The 21,626-nt window shown below is 41.0% G+C and overlaps 1 protein-coding gene across 3 annotated transcripts in view; it reads left to right on the forward strand.

Moving 5' to 3' along the window:
* Positions 1-21,626, forward strand: part of adarb1b (adenosine deaminase RNA specific B1b) — a 184,090-nt gene that overhangs the window by 17,598 nt on the left and 144,866 nt on the right. Inside the window, exon 2 of one of the 3 annotated variants that reach the window (XM_053627341.1) lies at positions 13,731-13,955. The exons of the other annotated variants lie outside the window; for them this stretch is intronic. The gene's annotated coding sequence lies outside the window, so the exon portion shown is untranslated. The remainder of the gene's footprint in view (positions 1-13,730; positions 13,956-21,626) is intronic. 3 annotated transcript variants of the gene reach the window in all.

A 21,626-nucleotide genomic window follows, 5' to 3' on the forward strand; every position in this document is an offset into this window, starting at 1 on the left:
TCCCAAAAGTCTCCATACGTAGAGGACTATGTACGCCAGCACCACGTCAGTTGTGCCTCCGTCAGTGGATGTTCGTGGACGTCCACGTCTCGTTTAGTCCGCAACACTTCCTGTCTTTTTCAATTTGTTAATGAGTTTGGCAACAGTGTCTCGTGTGTGTGTGTGATGTGCTTGTCATGTTTTCTGTTAAAGTTCATCGCAAACTTGCGACAGCTTCCCGATCCAGCTATGAAAATGATTTCAATAAGTTGTTCTTTTGTCAAAGGCATTCTTAAAGCCTGAAGGAAAAAACAAAAACAAAAACAAAACACCTTAAGTATGATATTTTTTTCGAAGACATCTTCTTAAAAAGTGTTCATTTCCCCAAATGTATGGAGTGGAGACTTTGGGGACTCACAGGTTTTTGTTCCACGTGTTTAAAAAGTAGCATTACTGTCTTAGGGTCTGCACTTGTATAGTGCGCACTTGTTTTTTTTTTTTTGTGTGTGTGTGTATAACCTTAGCGGGTCTATAAAGTGCTCTACAGTGTTTCTCATTCACACACACACACTTGCACACCAATGGCTGCAGAGCTGCCACGCAAGGGGCTAGCTTGCCATGGGGAGCAACTTGGGGTTCAGTGTCTTACCCGAGGATACTTCGGTGTGTATGGAGTCATGTGGGCCGGGAATCGAGCCGCGAACCCTACGATTAGTGGACAACCCGCTCTACCACCTGAGCCACAGACGACCAATTTTGCTGTCAGTTTCTTAATTTGACACACATTGTGTATCTGAGAGATGTCTTCAACCCACTCCTAGTGTGTATGTGTATATATGTATTTGTGTGTGTGTATGTATGTGTGTGTGTGTGTGTGTGTATGTATATGTGTGTGTGTGTGTGTGTGTGTGTGTGTGTGTGTGTATATATATAATATATGTATATGTATGTGTGTATATATATATATATATATATGTGTATGTATATGTGTGTGTGTGTGTGTGTGTGTGTGTGTGTGTGTGTGTGTGTATTTGCCATTTCAAACACAGCCAGAGACTCTCACCTCCTTTCCCTATTTCTCATCATCCCCCCCTCTTCTTTCTTGTCTGGAGTCTCACATGTTCTCAACACTTCAGCTGACTGACAGTTCCCTCCAGTGAGACCTCACGATGACGCTCACTCATGGTTAGCGCCACCACCAAACTTTCTAGATGTTTTTCCGAGCTGTGTCTCTCACACAGACTTCTAGCAGGGTCACGTTAGTGGAGATCACTCTGCTCAGATCGTACACCTCTTAATCTGTGAGGGCTTCTGTGATTGTACTTTTAATTGGAGGCACTCAGGTTCTGATGGGTTTAAAACTAGACGTGGGCTACTATTTATTCATTCTCTCCTGTACATGCTTTCTCGCCTGCCTCTATTTATGTTCATACCCTTATTTGGTTATCCAAATACCCTTAATCTTCTGCAGTCCTTTTTCCCTATAAAAAAGACCTGTTGAATAGCTTGAGTATGAGAGAAGTGTCTCGTTAAAAATGTTTGCTTTTTTATTTATTTATTTATTTTTTATCTCCATCGCTGTAGAAGCCCTGATGAGAGCAAGGAGAATAAAATCCAGCCTCACAGCCATGCTCAGGCAAAGAACAGCTTGGTCTCGCTTCACCTAAAACATATATAAAAGCAGTCTTTCTGTCTGATGTTTAAATTCCTCACATAGTCTTTAAGTGAAGGCCATCTCAATGCAGCTTTAAATCTCTCCTGTTAAACACAGAGACAGAGGTCTCTTAAGTACCACCATGATTTTTTAATGAAGTGGTAATGGCACAAGCCTTGATCCCCGCTGGTCTGTATGCGGCAGCAGAAAAGTGGAAGGCAAGTGACTCCGAGACTTCTTCACCATGACCTTCAGAATAACAGCCCACAATGGCTGCATGCTGGGCACAATTAAAGGCTAGCAGAGGAAGAAATGAACTCTGGAGGGTGTGTCAGACTTAAGTCTAGGATTTGTGACCCTGCTGGTTGTTCATAGCTGAGTGATTGATGGTTTGTTACTCTCTCACATTTAAAAAAAAAAAAACAAAAAAAAAACAACAAAAAAAAATCCCAAACTGTTTTATATGAGACCTGAGCCTAAACTAGAAGATTTGGGCCTTGGTAGTAGCCTGGGTGCTCAGGTTAAATAGCTTTATCTTGGCATGTTTTGTAGTTTCGTAGTTGCCTGGTGGAGTGGTAGGTTCAGCAACCAAAGAAAGACATTAAAAAAAAAAAAAACCAAACCTTTGCATCTGGAAACTTCATGGTGGTGTGGTGCAATGCAACTTGTTTCATGCGGTGGTAGCTCAGCGGTTAAGTTGTTGGACTACTGCTCAGAAGGTTGCGAGTTCAAACCTCAGAAACACCAAACTGCCATTGTTGGGCCCTTGAGCAAGGCCCCTTATGCCTCAACTGCTCAGGTCTTTACTGCAGCTGTCTTCAGTTGCTGCTTGTTTGTTGGTCTTTCTGCCTTCCGTTTTGTCTTCAGTAAGTGAAAAGCATGCTCAATGGGGTCAGGGTCATCAGACATTTAAGAACATTTTAATTTCTTTGCCTTAAGAAGCTCTTGGGTTGCTTTCGTGGGTCATTATCCATCTGTATTGTGAAGCGCCGTCCTATCAGTTTTGCAGCATTTAACCGACTCTGAGCAGAACGTATAGTTCTGTACGCTTCAGAATTCATCCTGCTAGTTCTATCAGCAGTCGCATCATCAATCAACACCAATGGATCAGTTTTTTTTGTTTAAAAGCAAATTGTTGATTTGGCCCCTGCTAAAGTTTCTGCTATGTCTCTGCTAGGTCTGTTTTTGTTTTTTCAGCCTAATGTTGGCCTCCTTCACTTGCATCGACACCTCCTTATTGAGAATTCCCATGAACAGCTACCACATGCAAATTCAACAACTGGCATCAACTACAGACCTTTTAATCTCCTTAATTTGTCATGATATAGTGAGGAAACGGGCCACACCTGGCCATGAAACTGCTCATCAACAATTGTCCACTTACGTTTGAGCCCGTGAAAATTATAGGGACTCCGTGGCTGTAATTCCTAAACGGTTAATGTAATATTTTTGTTCATCCCCTTGAATTAAAGTTCAAAAGTCTACACTTCAATCACATCTTGATTGATTCATTTTCAAATTCTCTGTGGTGGTGTACAAAGTACAAAAATGGAGTCATTTTGTACTGTTGAACATTGTGTAAGGCCGGAAGGGGAAAGCTGCTGTATATGGGGAAAACTGTGGGCGGGTCTTTGGCCGTATTTCTTTTAAACTGGCATGTGGCATGTACCTTTAATTTGAACCTGACATTTTGAAACTGACAGCTCAGACCGTGATTTATTCTGAATTACTAGTGCAGGATTTCCAGAGTGACGTGCACCAGCTCGGAGTAGAAACGCAGTATTTTCCCCCTGACTCAATAATGACCCCTCCCCCTCCAAAAAAAAAATCCTTCATGGACTGTAGCTTTAAATCTGATTCGAAGAAGTGAATGATGCAGCATCACATCTGGTTTTAGCTATTATATCTGGAATATTGCCACAGTGCTGGGCAGTCCAAGTTGTGTGTGTGTGTGTGTGTAGAAAAGAGAGAAATCGCAGAGCTGTTACTAATTGAAGAGGTGAGTTTATTTTAAAAGCTTGAATTTCTTTCTGGTTAGAGTTCTCATTCCTGTAATAATGTCCTCTTTTATACTCTGTGTCTATATGCATATGTGTTTACGGAATAACTTTATTTAGCTACTACACTTTCATTATTTCACAGTAATATTAATGTTTTGCCTTGTTCATTTAATTCTGCAGAATAAGGGGAGCCTAATTACATTTAGGTAGTCTGCATGATGATGATGTTCTGGGGGGGTATGTGTGTGTGGAACATGTGTGTTGGAACAATTACTTAAGTCATATAAAGTCATTTGATTAAGCAATTTAAATTCTCTTGCAACAATTTACATTTTATGAGTGACAATACTGCAGAAACATTGTATCACGGCGATGATGTGATGATAAAATGATCATTATACCGAAATGTTCAGAATTCACTTTTTTTTTTTCAAATCTGAATCGAGTCTCTGGCCTCTGGCCCAAATTCCAAGTCAAGTCTCAAGATTCTGAGCTGAGCAAAGTCTCCGTGCTGAAGTCTCTGAGCCGGCGGCCGAGTCGAGTCGCAGGCCTCGGAGCTCAGAGTCTCAAGTCTTTAGCCATGAACTCGGATTGTAAGCTGAAAAACACTGCTATATTATTTCTAATATATCTAAAATATCTGTAGATATCTTAAACACTGCAATGCTTTTCCTTTCTGGTTTTATGATTTACTGCTGTGAGCTGCACACAGATAGCATGACACAGAACAGTGCTATTCTTTTCCTTTGTAATTTTGGCAGTCCTTTATTCATTTATTAGACATTTATTAGCCACACCCGGGGCCGCTGTGGCTCAGTTGGTAGAGTGGGTTGTCCACTAATCGTAGGGTTGGTGGTTCGATTCCTGGCCCACATGACTCCACATGCCGAAGTGTCCTTAGGCAAGACGCTGAACCCCAAGTTGCTCCTGATGGCAAGTTAGCGCCTTGCATGGCAGCTCTGCTACCATTGGTGTGTGTGTGTGTGTGTGTGTGCGTGTGTGAATGGGTGAATGAGACACAGTGTAAAGCGCTTTGGATAAAAGCGCTATAGAAGTGTGCCATTTACCATTTGTTCATGTTTTTATCAAGGCTGAAATTTCAGAAGTCTTTCATCTCGAGTCTGAGTCAAGTCCCAAGTCAGTAAAGTTGAAGTCTTGAGTTGAATCACAAGTGAAGTCTAAGTTGAGTAAGAGATTCTCAACATGCGACCCAAGTGGGATGCGCCTTGACAAAAAACCTGAGTCTATGGATTTGATAAACAAGGAACAGGAGGGGAAAAGGTTGTCCAGGCAGCTACTTGTTATCGTGAGTAGCATTTCAGCTAGCCAGTGTTATTAAAGTGCTGACTATAGCCACTATACTCTCAGGAACGTTTTGTGACCTAATTCAGTGCAGTAATGTTTCTCATAAGGTTATAACGTCTCTTCCGATCACTCTCTCCTACATGCTTCAGGTATTCATTATGTATTTGCTGTCTTGCACTATTGGGTGGTCTCAAGCCCTTGGTCAATTTGTGTTAAAGGCAAATATGCAGCAGCGTTTCATTTCAGTTTGCTGTCGCAGAGATTTATCTAGTTAGAGTCTTTTCATCTGATTTTCAGCGTCCCTGTGGACACTTGATGGAGCCTGGTGATGGCAGCGGTGCTGCTTCTGCAGAGCACACTGACAGCTAGAGCAGGAGGGAGAGCGAAAGGAGTAAGAGGAGGCTTTATCACAGCTCCAAAACAGTACATCACATGCGCACATCCATCTGTGTCCTTCTTTCATTCTTTCCCTCCCTCTCGCCGGGTTCATGCAGGTTTCCTCACATCATTCACTTAAGAGCTCTCGCTATCTGATGTAGATGCTGAATTAGTCTGAGCGTTAAAGGATCACCTTCGTCAGTGATCTGCTCCAGACTTCAAAGGTCAGTGAGGGGTGCGTGTGTGTTTATCTTCTGCTGCACTTGGATTGGGTTTTATCTTTTTAACCTTTGAAGACAAAGAGGACTTGTTTATTATCTTAAGAGCATCTGGATTTGGGCTGGGGCCGGCTGATGGAAATATAAACAAGGCATCTCCACTCGTCTGGGGGACACGGACACACATGCACGGATGTTGATTATAGCTTGTGGCTACTGTTTTGGAGTGAGGAGCAGAGAAGTGGTGTGCGGACTTGGCAAGCTCTCACGTGTCCTAATTCTTCTCTGTCGCTCTCTCTTGCTCTTTCTCACTGTGGTGAACTTCAGCCTGATGACGCCACTTGTCCTCTGACGCATCATGGCTGCGAGTTGAACGTCCTGCTGACCTTGCCACACTGTCCGCTGACACCCTGCTGACTAAGACCACACCATGTCCAATCTGACTTGTGCCTCCGCTTGTGTCCTAAAGGCTTTACTGCTTTAAGTGGAGTTTGTTGATGTAATTTAGTTTGAGAGGAAGGGACATAGCAGTAGCCCAGACACTCGGAGGAGAAACGTTTCATTTTTGCGTCCAGCTAGAAGTGTTTTTCTTTATTCCTGATTACCCAGTGGATGCGCATGTAGGTTCAGCAAGCAGAGAAAGATAATAAACAGTGTGAACGTTTAATGTAACACGCCCGACAACGTGACGCACCTCCATGCTGTAACTGTAGTATGTGCTTCTGAATCTCACCGTGTGCTGAATACACACAGCTGCGAGTAGAAAGATTTTTATTATGCAGATTAAATAGAGTGCATGGATGACTTTTCCAAATCAGGAACACGCAGGTGTGTGTAGACACTGACGAATCTGCGCCGAATAAAGTCCAGTGTAAAGCTAATATATATGATCTCCTGTTGGCGTAAGACTCGCAGTAATGTTATGTCTACTTGGGGTGCAAAGAGAGAATGCCAAAGCTCATCACCGAAACATTCATCAATGACTTGGTGGCTTTTAGTTGAGGTCGTCATATGTGGAACGTCAAATAAAGCAAAAAATCCCTTAGGTAAGTAATCATTTGAGAGCTACAATAACAAGCTACTTACATTTGTAGTCAAAAGTTGGCTGATGGTTCGTCCTCCATTTATTTATTTATTTATTTATTTATTTTTCTTTTCGTGCTGAGAGGCTTCAGAAAACAGGGCATCACTTCCAGTAAGGGAACGTAGTGAGCATCGATGCTCCCTGGTTTTTTGCAATGCATTGTGGGATTTTTTTAGGGAGTGAACGTTCAAGAAAGATTTTGCAGTTGAGACAGCGCTTAAAATGGCTGACTCCCTAGTCAGTGCCCTGACTACTGAACTAGTGGAGCTGATTGAGACACGGGGTTAGTGTGCCGGGACACGGGGTTAGTGTGCCGGGACACGGGGTTAGTGTGCCGGGACACGGGGTTAGTGGCTAAATGTATAGCCAGTTAGCTAACTAACTGGCTATACATTATTACATTACATTAGCTCTCATGTTTCAACCTAGTCATTTAGGTTTCTAAGCAGCCCAACTAACTAACTGTACATAATTACATGGCATTAACAATTACGTTTTAGGCTAGTCATTTACAGTCCCCTCCAAAACAATTGGAACGGCAAGGCTGATTCATTTGATTCTGCTCTTGACTGAGGACATTTGGGTTTCAAATCAAAAGATGAATATGAGCAGAGATTAGAATTTCAGCTTTTATTTCCTGGTATTTATATGTAGATGTGTTAAACAACATAGAATATACCACGTTTGGTATCAGACCACCCAATTTGTAAGCGAGCAAAAATATTGGCGCATGCGACTGGCAGGTGTTTCTTGTTACCCAGGTGCGTCCTGCTGATTGATTGCTCAAGCAGTAAATAGCTCTGAACGTCTACTCTTGGTATTAGACTTCACTTTTACCGGTGCAGACTGTGTTTATTGTTAAATAGGATAAGCCAACATGACGGTCAGAGAGCTGCCTATGGGAGAAAATCGATCCATTTTGAAGCTGAGAAAATGAAAATCAGAGGCATTGCACAAACATTGGGTATAGCCAATACAACAATTTGGCATGTCCTGAAACCAGTGCAATTGTAATAATACTGCAATTGTATTAAAAATGGGAGAAGTGGGATCTGTGAATTATTACTTGATGCTACACAGCAATTTTATAGAGACACAAATGGGGAAATTGTATTAAAAAATTTGGGTTAATCGAAAGTCCCAGCCTATTTTCTCTCTGTAAAACCTGCACAGGCTCGCTTTGATGTCTTTATTCCATGATGTTTTTTGTCCAGCTATATATCAGTTCTACAGCTTCGCTCTCCTGGTCCTGAGCCTTAGATGTCTGTGTTTTGATACTCTGCTTTGACCGCTCTCCTGGAAAAAAAAAAAAGCGCCAGCGAGTCTGCTTTGTAGCCTGCCCTAAATGATAGGCTTCTATGTTCCTGTTGCACTCCTGACTGGGTAATGAAGAGACTGCACTTAGCAGCGTTCACCTAATGATGTACATCCAGCAGCTGAGCCGGAACTTCTCTTAATGTAAGCCTTAATTCGGCTTTGTTCAACGCTTGTACGAGGAACTCTATGCCCCAGTGTTACTCCCTTCTTGTTAGGAAATGTCAATTATGTGGAAATATGAGTTCAGTGATGACGCTTTAATTGATGCACTGAAAGGCTGCATAAATATCTTTGTGAGATCGGGGACTTTGTGTGGAATGAAGCAGATAAAAAAGACCTGTGGGATTTGAATTGATGTAAAAGTATTTTATATCCTTTTGATATATGTTCCCTGACACATTATATTTTTACCAGATGCAAGGTAATTCTTGGTCTCTTGCTCTAAGCTGGAGATTGTCCAGAGAAGTCTTTTATTGTACCAAAGAGTTTACCAGTATATTAAACATAAATGCTAAGTCTTCTGTGTTAATTAACCATGAGTAATGTTAAAGTGGGTTAGCATATGTATTAATTGACATTTGTTTGTGTTAATGGAATCCACCTGCATTGACTTACGTTTATTTAATCCATGAGTAATAATACTTCCAGATAAAGTTAGTGCATGATATCAAATGACGCATTAAATCGACATTTTGAAGTCATTTTCACATTTTAAATGAACAAAAAATCAGTCCCATGGAAAAAGTATGTACACCCCTACATTTTATAAAAACTTTAAATCCATAAAATTAGAATCAGGTGCCAGTGATGAGAACCTGCCCAGGGAGTGCAGGTGGAACTGGTCTTATTTATACCCCCCTCATATCTAGTGTCTGGTGTTCCCTTTGTTATTGAGGTGTGTGGTGTTCTCATGCCAAGATCTGAAGAGTTCTGTAAGGCCTTCAGGAAAAAAGGTTGTGGATGGCTATGAGTCTGGCAAGGGATTTAAAAAGATCTCTAAATTATTTGAAATGCATCATTCCACTGTAAGGAAAATCATCTACAAGTGGTGCAGACTTTTAAACAACTGCCAATTTGTCCAAGACTGAGCATCCCAGCAAATTTAGCCCAAGAGCAGACCATCTGATGTTAAAAAATAAATAAATAAAAAAAGTCATCAAGAACCCCAATATTTCATCACAGGATCTGCTAGTAAGTCTTGCAACTGTTGGTGTCAAAGTGCATGCTTCTACGGGTTTGAAACGGGCAGTACATGCAAGCAAACCCTCAAACATCTTGCAACTGAAAGAATGTTGCATGGAAGGGTGGTCAAAAATTCCCGAAAGCCTGGTGAACAGTTATGCATCACGCCTACAAGACGTTTATTTCTGCTAAAGGGGGCAATACAAGCTTCTGAGGCCAAGGGTGTGTGTACTTACTTTTTCCACAGAAGAATATCACATCTATTGCTATTTCTGTCGAATAAATGATTGAAAAAGCTCCTTGTGGTTTTGTTCAGGCACATCAACTTTATTAATTGGTACCGTTTCAAAGATGATCAAATGTTTGCTTGTCCAAATATGTCAAAAAAGCCAACGCTTTCCATGGGGTGTACTTATTTTTTCACATGACTGTAGTTATAGAAGATTATGATGATGTGGGGACTGGGGCATTTTTGCATAACGTTCTCTGAAATATTTCAGGGTTTTCGTGTGCACCCGAGGTCTCTCGCAAAAAAAGACCCGCCGTTAAAATTTATGCAGTGCTTTTCTACTCCCGAGAGTGGCCCAAACTCCCCCCAGCCAAGCCCATCCGTAAAACTACCGTGCCCTTAAACCTCGAGACATAATTCTGTGTGAACCACTAGTGACCCAGTGCTGTTACTCCAGATGAGAATACTGCTTTGTAATGTGCTAAGCAGAAGGTTTTCGAATGCTGATGAGGATAGATAAATAAATCACTAGACTTGTGCCAGAGTGGTGAGTGAGCGAGTAAGTGCAAGAGAGATGGCTATCGCTACATTATCCAGCGTGCGCAGGAGCTGAGAAACAGAGGTACCGCAGGCCCTGAGGCGGTGGAGGAAGAGCTGCCACTGTGTGAGGGAAATAGCAACTACCTCAGTGCTGTAATCTTGTAGGAAGCGAAGTGCCTGACCTCAGCATCTGCTGCATAGAAAATGCTGGAAATTACTGGAATGTGAAACTTCATACATTCTTTACCTGATTTTTTTTTATTTTTTATTTTTTTATTTAAATATATACATAGTACATGCACATAACTTGCTAGGATTGCTGTGAGGCTCATCCAATAGTAATGTCATCTTATTGTACTAGGTTGTGCACTTGGATTGTTATTACTAAATAGCATAAAACCAACTGGTACAGTTGTTAGTGTCACAGTTTTAGTCACATGTATGATTGGATAGTTACCTCACTTGACTAAGACTAAAATCGTCTTTTTTTTTTTTTTTTTTTTTTTCTTCTTCTTTAATTGAAACCCCAGCTTTGTGTGGTCTTTAAATGGTTGATTAATGTGTTGATGTGAAACCGTTATGTTTCTTGAATAGTTTATCATACCATGGAAATTTCAATCCAAAACACCTCTCCTTCGAGGTTTGCTACATCCCTCCAGGTTATTGATCCAAAGGTCGGGGGTTTAAGCTGCCACTGTTGGGACCTGAAGCAATGCCCTTAACCCTCTCTGCTCCAGGGGTGCCATGTCATGACTGAGCCTGCGCTCTGACCCCAGCTTCCTAACAAGCTGGTATATATGTGACAAAGGCAGCTTCTTTTTTTTCAACTGTAGGGTCCATAGTGTGTGAATTTGTCTGTGACTTTTTCAACCAATAAGACAAAGTGAGGCATAACCATGAATTTTAGGGAAAAATAATAAACTTACAGTAGCCTGATTGGCATAAGTGTGCACACCCTTTTATAATTGGGGGTGTGGCTGTGTTCAGAATGAACCAATCACATTCAATCTCATGTTCAAATGTAAATGATCATGCAGCTGTCATCAGTGAAATTATTCTGATTTCTGATTAACCCCAAATAATGCCCAGCTGTTTTTGTAGGATCTTCACATCTTTTTGGTTTTATCTGACTACTGTAGCCTTTTTGCGCAAAGAGCTTACAAAGCATGCACAGTGTCTCACTGTCAAAACGAATCAATCAGGAGAAGGCTAAAAAAAGAATTTCCAAAACATTAGATGTAGCATGGAACACCGTGAAGGCCATCAACAACAAATGGAGAAAAAGGAGCACCACATCGGTATTACCAAGAACAGGACATCCCTTCAAAATGTCCAAAAGGACAAGACAAAATCTTACCAGGGAGGCTGCCAAGAGACCTACGGCAACATTAAAGGAGCTGCAGGAATATCTGACAAGTACTGATTACTTTGTGCATGTGACAACAATCTTGTAGGGTTGCTAGACAGAAACCTTTTCTCACAAAAAATGTCCAAGCCCAACCAAATCACCCCAAATTCCAGTTTGTTTGGTGCAAAAAAATAGCACATCACCAAGAGAACACCATAACCACGTTAAAGCATGGTGATGGTAGCATCATGCTTTCGGGCTGCTTTTCTTCAGCCAGAAATGGGGCTTTTATCACAGTGGAGGGAATAATGAATAGCTACAAATTCGATTTGACAACCTTCAGGTCTCTGCTAGTAAGCTGAAGATGAAGATGAAAAGGAATTTCACCTTTCCGCATGACTGTGGCCCAAAGCATACATCCAAATCAACAAGGAATGGCTTCACAAAAAGATGATCAATGTTTTTGAATGAGCTAGCCAGAGCCCAGACCTGAATCCAACTGAAAATCTGTGGGGTGACCTGAAGTGAGCTGTGCACTGGAGATGCCCTCACAATTTGATGGAGCTAGAATATTTTTGCAAGAAAGAGTGAGAAAATAAATATTGCCAAGTCAAGATGTGAAATTCTGATAGACTCTTAACCTAAAAAGACTGAGTGGTGTAATAAAATCAAAAGGTGCTTCAACAAAGTATTAGTTTAGGGGTGTGTAAACTTACGCAACTAAGTTATTGTAAGTTTTTTCTTTCTTTTTTTTTTAAGCTGTAAATGTTTGATTGGTTTTTCCACTTAATTGTTTTATATGCTATAATTTCATATTGAGTGTGGTATAAGTTCTGACATGGTTTAAATTTTTTACCTGACACAAAACTTAACAGGGGTGTGTAGACTGTTTATATCCACTGTATTGCGTCATTCATAAAATTTTGAATGTAATTTACTTGATGACCAGCAAGGTTATGCTAACTTTCACTAGCACAAATCACAATGCTTAATGAGTTCAAATAATGCATAAAACATACAGGAATGTATTCAGTATCAGTCATTAAGTGATGCAGTTGACACTGTGTGTTAGAAGCAGCGGCGTTATCTATTGCATTAAATATTAAATGCTTTCGAACTGGAAGTCATTTGTTTCTGGAGATCGTAACATGACCTTACAGCTTATGAAATAGAAACTAGATAACATATATCTAGTTTTAAATTATTCACGTTGTATTTGCAATGCACTCAAATTGATGAACTATGATGGTTTCGTTTTGGTTAAAATTAGATGCGTGTCTCAAATTTAGCGTGATAGAGCAGCAAAACAAATATGAATGTTCAGCCGGGATTACAATTGTGTTCCTGTCAGTCAATACTTTTTATGCTGAATGTAAAACATTTTTCCCCTAAGGTAAAGTTTGCCAAATGACACTGGTCTCTTGTTCCAAACTCTTGATATGATGTGCAAATATGTTTTCAGCTCAGTTTCAATTCAGCTTTATTAACACTTTTAACAATAGGCTTTGCCACAAAGCGGCTTTACAGAAATCCGGATGTAGGTTTAGATTTCTAATAAGTAAGCCAGAGGCGACACGAGGAAGAAACCATGAGAGCAACCATATTCTAAAGAAGGGCCGTATAAATAAATACCATTTTACTTATGCCAAACTAAGTAACCTACTTGGTGTTCGCAAATCAAGGGCTTTATGAAATGATACCGTGGTGTGAAAAAGTATTTGATTTCTTTTTTTTTTTTTTTTTTGTCTATATCTCATACTAAAAAGTTTTAGATCTTCAGATGAAATACAACATAAAATAAAGGCAACTTGAGTACACACAATGCAGTTTTTATTTATAATTTTCGTATTTGAAGCAAAATAAAGTTAACCAGCACCTTTCTATCACCAATGTAAAAAAACTAATTGTCCTCTTAAACTTAAAATTTGATTGTGCCACCTTTAGTAGTAATAACTGCAACCAATCACTTCCGATAACTGGAGCTCAGTCTTTCATTTACTTCTAGGACTAGGACTTACTCCTATGCTTTAGATCAACTAGTGTTGTCTGTAGACCTATTTTTCTCTCTTGGCTAGTCAGTGTTTGCTGCAATGTTGGTTGCTGCTGTGTGTTGCTGGCAATAAACTCCTCGTGCTGAGTTTTATATTTCAGATGTTTTCTCAGGTTAATTGTATTGAAGGAAGATGCTGTAGTTCCTCATCTTGAGCACAGTTTGCAGTCTGCTTCGCTTTCATTGCTATCATTAATCATAAAATCCCTGAAATGATTGCTGTCATTTCGGGGGTTTCATGTGGGCTGTCTATAATAGCAGAGAGTTATGAGTGCATGAAACTTCAGACAGACATCGAGTATCAGGATGAAATTTCAGCTTCATACAAAGACTTCTTCCACAGCTAAAATTAGAATTGGTTGGAAATGATCTTTTGATTCTGTTCATCCATTCAGTGTTGCTAAAAATGAAATGTGCATTTTGATGAGCTTCATTTCCTTTCTCAGGCCTCGTTGGCTGCCCGAGTGACCCCCCGAATTAAAGCACACTTTATTCTCGCAGCAGGAGGCTCGCTGCCCAGCTCAGGATGATGGGATTTAGCAGAACTAAGCCGCTTTTTCTGTTGTGTTCTTGACATCTATGGTCTTTAGTTCTTCAGCAACAGTGAGCTCCAGTCTTAATCTCAGACGGATAAAAGCGCGTGTTCTCTTCTCAGCCCTTCATCCTTACAGGTACGTTAGATCTCAGTACAGCCTTCCTGCTCCATTTGCACAGCCATGCGTTCGCCTCGTTCTCTATTCATTTAGTGCAAGAGACGTTTCGAATCCTAACAGCTATCGGTACGGCTCTCAAACCCTCAGGAAGCCATTGTGCTGTGGGATTTTCTCCATTTGTCTGTCTATCCTTCTCTCCTCAGATTTGCTATACTCAGCAATACTGCTCCCGCTGTGCGAGCGAGTAGACTCTGCAGTTTTGCTTACACACAAATCAATGACAAATTAGCTTTCTGTAAAGATCGCAGTGACTGTGCCGGAACGGGCTGGTGATGTTTTGAAAGAGCAGTGAAATTAGAATCGACTCAGTGCTGCAAATCAAACACGTCACGTTACGCTGGAGTGAATGTCGGCGGCGTTTGTTGAACAAAGCGTCTCACCCCATGCCATGATCTATGTTTTTCCACCCCTTCGCACAGGTCTTGTGGAAATTTTCGGCACACATCGTACAGTTTCGCTCGGGTGATTCGCTGCACTCCTAAGCCAAAAATAGTTTTAATTAAGCAATCTGTTCTGAATTAAGCTCATCTCTCCACATGCCTCTCACAAAAATAAAGAATTAACTAAAGAAACAGGTTTTTAATTAAACGAAAATATTGGTTGAACCAACCGTATCCTTCTAAATGAAGTTATTTTTATCCTATTTGTCTCACAGAGAGCTCTTTCATCATTTATAGCTACTCCCAGAAGACCATCAGTGAAATGATCGATGTATACAAAGGCTGCGTGTCTGAATCACAACCTTAGTACTATGTAGTGTATTTGTAGGGAGTTTTACAAAATGCCCAGAAGCATAATCCCACAACGCCTTTATTAGGGCTGGTGACTAAATGATAGAAGTAAGAATCGTCAACTCCACTGCCCGCAGAGGACATTTTCTCTGCTCTCTACACACCTGATCCAGCCCTCCGTAAGGAATATTTGAGGGAAGTGGGCCTCCAGTGGGCCCTCTGTGCTTAGAGCAGGAAAAACATTCAAATGGGCAGGACAGGGTGTACTCCAGGACCAGGGTTGGGAACCTATAGGTCACTGGATACACATGATGCGCTTGGAAATAGGGCGCTGGGCAGTGTTTTGGACACAGAGTGTGTGTCTGTTATGACTCATCCAGAGACATGCAGTGTAAGGTTAAAAAGGGTGTTTGGTAGAATAAGCTTCCCCTGAATCTAAATTTAACATTAAACTGTTTACGTTATGTTGCTATTACACTAAAAAGGCTACTGATGATTAAGATCCTTGAAAACTTACTGGTCTGGGTTGTGGTGGTTAATAATAATAAACTTTATTTTATAAAGCACCTTTTATAAGCAGTTTCTCAAAGCACTGTACACAAAATAAGCAGTACACAGAAATGTTTTTTTAAATAATGATAGCTTAATAATAATAATAATAGTAATAGTAATAATAATGAAAGTAGACATCAGCAAGCAAACGCTAAAAAAAGAATGTCTTGAGTTGAGCTTAAAATACGTCAAAGGTCTGACCTTCCCCAAGTTCGAGAGGAAGAACAAAGGGTAGGAGCACAGACGGAAAAAGCCCCGTCACCCATAGATCTAAAGCGGGTTTGTGGAACGGTTAACAAATTAGACTGTGAGGAGCGCAGGCTACACCCTGGGTGGGACACCAGTCCTTTGCAGCGTATCATACACACGTACTCGTTCGCCACTAAAGTAGCCAGTCCACCTTGCAGCATGTATTTAGCTGGTGGGAGGAGCAAAGTGTGTATTCATATGAAGAGAAGGAATACGTTGTGTTCACTTTAGGGAAAAACCAAAAGTGTTGTGTTGCAAAGAGGGTGTGCCGATCTTCTGTGTTTGACTGGGAGGATTTGATCTGCCAGATGCTCTTCTCTTGTTGGTTAAAGATCTTCTGCCAACACTGGAAAAAAAAAATTGTTGAATTTACTTTATTCGAATGCGTCCATCGGATCCATGCGAATGAACAGAGTTACATTAACTCGATTTGCTTTCGTGCATCCTACATGAATTGATCGTGTATCTTCAAAGCCCTGCGCTCACATGAGCTCAAGATCAAACCCAGGTGTTGAGGTAGTGACATTACCCTCTTCACTATCACATCACACATGATTGAATCAGCTTCATTTAATACTGCAGTCATTACTTCCAGCACCAACAGCCTCGTGGGAATTTCTAATGTAATTGAATCATGTTAATACTATGTGAATTGATCACGCTCACTGCATAATTCAAACTGGTATTTAGAAACGTGTTTAAATTCAATTAAGTATGATAAGTGTGCGATCACATTTTGATGAGAAACTATATATATTTTTTTGTCTCTATGTATTTTTATGTAATCTATACATATGTTCTCTTAAATCTGACCAACCACAAATTCCATTTTGTGGAATTGGTGAACCCTCTTCTACCGTGTAGGCATCAGCACTATGCACCACTATGCCACGCTCTGTTGCAAACATTCTAGTGCATGACTGATTTATTTGCATGTATGCAGGCAAAACAAAGACTATGGGTATAACCCAGATGGCCAGAGCAGAGAGCTTCAGCTCTCAGGCCATGCCAGTGCATCTCCAAGTCTTTCCATGGCAATGTCTGAATCTGTTGGAGAATCCTCGCTGTGATTCTTTCTGTCTCTGCTAAATGTCAGAGATTCAGAGCTCTGAACTTGTGGAGGACATTCAGTCCCCTGTTGACAAACTATGTCTTGATTATAAAGAAATGGAATATTTTCTTTATAAGATGCTTAATTGTGGAAAGGCCATCTGGATCTTCTATGTTTGACAGGAATGGTGGGATTTGTTACTGGCTTTTCGCTTGTTGGCCTGAGATCTTCTGCCCAGAACTGACAAGATCCTGGATGGAGAAACCGCTAACAGGCTTGAGGGTTTTTACTTTCATCCATTTCTCTGTCCACCTCTGACTCTATCGATCTCTCTCTTCGGACTGGCCGAAAGAGAGCCAAGTCCCCACTGGGTGTTTTTATTTCACGTCCTAACTAACCCAAAACTGTGCTCCAAAGCTTTGGCAGCTTGAGAACCAGGATGAGTCTTGCCCAGATTTCCTCTAACCACTTTAATCTCTGTACCATTAAAAACAAAAATCTTAAACAAACAAAAAAAACATCTGTAAATTCCTGTAAGGCTTCAGGATAGGGAGAGTGTTCACCGGCACGGAACACCAAACAAAATTTAATACATCTCTTTATTCGTTGTCCCATTTTTTTAATTTTATTTTTTAAAGTTCTTAGTCATTTTTCTTTGCCTTTCGCTTTATGATCAGGCCTCGAGGCATGGTAAAGTGTGATGACTGCAGGTTCAGTCTTCATCTCTGCATTGCTGCGGTCTTCAGTGTGCGTCCTTCTCCTGCTTTCCAGCTCTCGTAGCGTGCCGCTTTGTTGCTCATGTGGAAGACTCTCTCCGTTTGCCTCCAGGCTTGTTCCATGACTGAGACTGACGCAAATCAACTGAAATCAGTCCTCTTTGTGTGACTAATCACTTGAAAAGTCTGTTTCTTGATTAGGCAGATAATCAAGATCTACAAGAAGGGATGAAATGGTTTTGTTTCAAAAGTGAATATGATCTAAATCTTTGCATTCAACACTATATACACGCTCACTAGAGACCGAGGAATGGGAGACCCGGTGTTTCCTACAGGTTTGAAGTAAGCCTAGGAGGAGGACCAGGTGTGGTGTGGGGGCAGTTGGGTGGGACTGGGTTAGGGAGTTTTTTTTTTCTAGCTAACAAGTTTGTAGTTTCTAGATAAAAACTCCTTAGAGTATTTAACATGAAACAGTTAGCAGGGGAGGATCAGATTTACCATGTCTTTTGTGGTGTTCTGGTTTGTTAGGGCATTATCAATCTGCCCTCCATCCATGGCCAGGAGTCCAAGAGATTATAATCGGGCATCGAGTTACTTGTGTCGCTTGTCTCATGTGACAAGTTGCTGCTCATTGGCATGTTCTGCCTTTTTTCCCCCAAATTGTCCCATGAGCTGCTAACATTTATAAACATCATCGTGTTACCTTTGTTTAAAGTGTCTGTTTTATTGTAGTTAAACGTAGGAAAGTCCAATGTGATGGCTTTTCTAGAATTTATTTAGACTAAATGCAGGTAGGAAAAAAAGTGCTGCCTCAGAGTTCCCGGTTGAATCCTGAGCTCAGGTTTATTGTCTGTGGAGATGAATAGGTCTACGTGGGTTTCCTCCTGGTTCTCCGGTTTCATCCCACCTCCCAAAAACATGACTGTAGGTAGATTGTTTGCTCTAAGTTGCTCCTCCAGTATGAAGGTGTGTCTACATGGTGCACTGGGATGGACTGGTGTCCCATTCAGGCTGTACTTCCCAGTATGGGCTCTTTATCCACTGCACGAGTCAGGGTTTCCAGCGACAGCAGAAATGGATTGTTCTTGGATTGGTCCGAGAAAATTAACTACAGCCAGTCTTTTTCGTTTGTCACTTTGCCGCATCATACCAATAGAGAAAATGTCATTTTAAACATTGCTTGTCAGTCTGTGTGTTGCGTGCCGCTTTTGCCCTGTCTCAGTGTTGTGTACTTGCACAGAAATGAATAGTCATTTGTAGATTTGTGTCTTGCTAGTGTGAATGCAGGATTAGAGTGACATTATTCAGTCATGGGTGTATATTATGCAGTAGCTTATATACAAATAGGCTACCACCATATCTAATTGGAACATAAAAACAGTCGGAAGGTGCGTGTCAAATAGTGGCAGCATTACAGCGGTACAAAATAGACAAATGTAACAGCAGTGTTGACGTCTGCTTTCTAGACTATAGGCAAATGAAAAGCGCTTCAGAAAAGCTAGACCTTGTTACTGCTGCCTGGAATGTTTTGAAATGCAGTGCAGAGAAGCACAGTGCCATTACTTTTTTTATTTACAGCTGAACTGGCCATGCTCTGTGTGTGTGTACACGGTGTAAGCCTGACATGGCAGAAGGGCTAGAGTGGTTCCCAGCAGCTTCTTAACTGGTCTCCCAGTGGCTCACAAAAAGGAAGTATTCCTGCTCCTGTGAGTCACTGGTTTTTTTGATGTTCAAGATGATCATTCCTATTATAAGTGCCTCTCTTCACTTTCTGTACTTGCACATGCTGTGCTGTGCTGTGCTGTGTGTGTGTGTGTGTGTGTGTGTGTGTGTGTGTGTGTGCACACGCACACACGTGTCTCCTGAAAACCTCAGCTCTCCTCTCGTAATTCACTGGAGGACCATGTAATGGAGGATGGACCTCGTCCCACTATTCACGTGAATCATTCATCAGCTCATAAAATATTTTCTCTCTCCGTGTTAACCCTGGCCTGCCTCCGTGGATAAGATGATATGGGTGTAAACAGAAGACACTGCAGCAGCTATAAAAGTCAGCAGAAAAGGAATTTCAGTTGTAATTCTCTATATAGCTGTAACGAGCTCATAAAAAGTAGTGATTAAAAGGCGTATTTTCCTACAATGTGATGCAGTGTAAACACTTTCACTGTGATGTTTAGAAGATGACATGACTGCAGTCTAAGTGCTCAAACTGCTACATTTCAATAAGAGATAATCAGTAAGAGTGTTTTATTTAGGGATGCACCGAATACTCGGCAACCGAAATTATTCAGCCAAAAATAGCACAAAAAAAAAGCACTTTCGGTGTTCGGCCGAATAAAGTGAAAAGGCCATATAAATTTGACCGAACAATGACGTGTTTGATGACACGCCAAATAGCCTAGCAACCAGAGTGAGATACTAGCTCGGAGCGATGAGGGGGCGCCTGCATGCACGAGCTACGTGCACGAGCGCATGCTCTTCGGATGTTGACAACCGTGACATTGTTTACTGTGGACACGTGCGTTTGTTTTGTTTCTGTTCCGGAGTATTCCGTCACGTCGCGAGACGTAAGGGAGTATAGTACGGAAGCAGGTTAAGACGTATTTATTTAAGGGAACATAACATTAACAACGTATCTAACTCTACTATATCTACTATAATACTCTGCGAGGTGTACAGGGACGCAAGCGGTATATATCCCCAATAGAACCATTTTTTGCACTCTTGTCAATGCACTTTTTAGTTGTAGGCTACAGAGTGTTCCATTCTTTCAGCAGTCAGTTATAGGCCTAACATAGTCTATTCAAGGGGGGCTCGAAGATGACCACATCAAAATATTTTTATTTTACTCATTTATTTATTTAAAGTTATATCGTGCCTTGTTGGTAGCCTATGCCTGCTGGAATGATAAAAAAAAATTGTAATTTTTAGTTTTTAGAAATTGTAGTTTTTGTAATTGATTTTTTTCTTGGAAAAGCATTCGGCCTTCGGCCAAGTTTTTCATTATATTCGGTTTCGGCTTCGGCCAAGAATTTTCATCTTGGTGCATCCCTAGTTTTATTGAAGGACAGCAGGTAAATGAGTCTTTCTAGGTTATAAGATAAGGTGAAATGATGTATGGCTGCACATTTGCAGATGTATATAGTGTACTGAAAGAAATGTTCTGGGAATCATTCATTCAGGGTCATGGATTATCCAGAGCCTATCCTGGGAAAATTGTCCGCAAGGCAAGAGAATTCCCCCCAAATGTGATGCCAGTCCACTGCAAGGCACCATGGACACACTCATTCATAACTAGGTGCAATGTAGCATAGCCAGTCCACCTACCAGCATGTATTTTGGACATTGGGAGGAAACTGAAGAACCTAAAAGAAACCTATACGAACATGGGTAGAACGTGTAAAACACTTTTGTGATTATGGCCTGATTTTGTTGTAGTAAAGGCCTGCTGCACAGCAATCGTTTTCCCGCCACTTCTGTTTTCCTTGCTTGCTCTTATGAAGGTTGCTTGCCGCTTTTCCTCTGTCTGTGTTGCATGCTTACATATAAATACAGAACAGCTTCAACTCTGGGATACTGATGGGTTTCCTCACATGCACTGCTTGCTTCAGGTCCTTCCACAACATTTCTATTGAATTAAGGTCAGGACTTTGACTTGGCTATTCCAAAACATTAACTTTATTCTTCTTTAACCATTTTTGAGTAGAACGACTTATGTGCTTAGGGTCAATCAGTATGTTTACATGGACAGCAGTAATCTAATTATTGACCTTATTCTGAGTAGGACAATATCCTGATTAAGGTGTTTACATGGGTCCCTTTTAGAATATTCCTTTCATGTTCTTGTTTTACGTTATAGAACATAGAGCGATTAACGGCACACGTCATTACGTCCCCACGCCACGCCGTCCGACGTTCCCTCCAGAATTTCACGTATCGACATAGTTTTCTTCGTTATGGTACCGTATACAGTTTGGGGTCTTTAACTTTTAATTTTATGAAATCTTCAAGTGCAGTTAATTATTTGTCATGCTATATGTGCAAATAGACGACTGCTTGAAGCCGTGGGCTGCGTCCTAAACCGCGTAATTACCTACTATGTAGCAGCTGAGATACATGTATTTTTCCTACTATATAGCAGGTAAGTACGCGGTTTAGGATGCAGCCGTGCTGTCTCGTTTGCCGTCAAACGGTTGAGCACTGCCGTGTATGTACGTGTCCTGTCGCAAAATGCGGTGAAAACTCTCACACGGCGTTAATAGTGTGATTAAGGTGTGTACGTGTCTGTAATACACGTCGATAATGCGACTAAAGCAGGAGTACTCCACGT

The sequence above is a fragment of the Ictalurus furcatus genome, chromosome 6 (assembly GCF_023375685.1).
Source record: "Ictalurus furcatus strain D&B chromosome 6, Billie_1.0, whole genome shotgun sequence".
NCBI classification, from domain to species: Eukaryota; Metazoa; Chordata; class Actinopteri; order Siluriformes; family Ictaluridae; genus Ictalurus; species Ictalurus furcatus.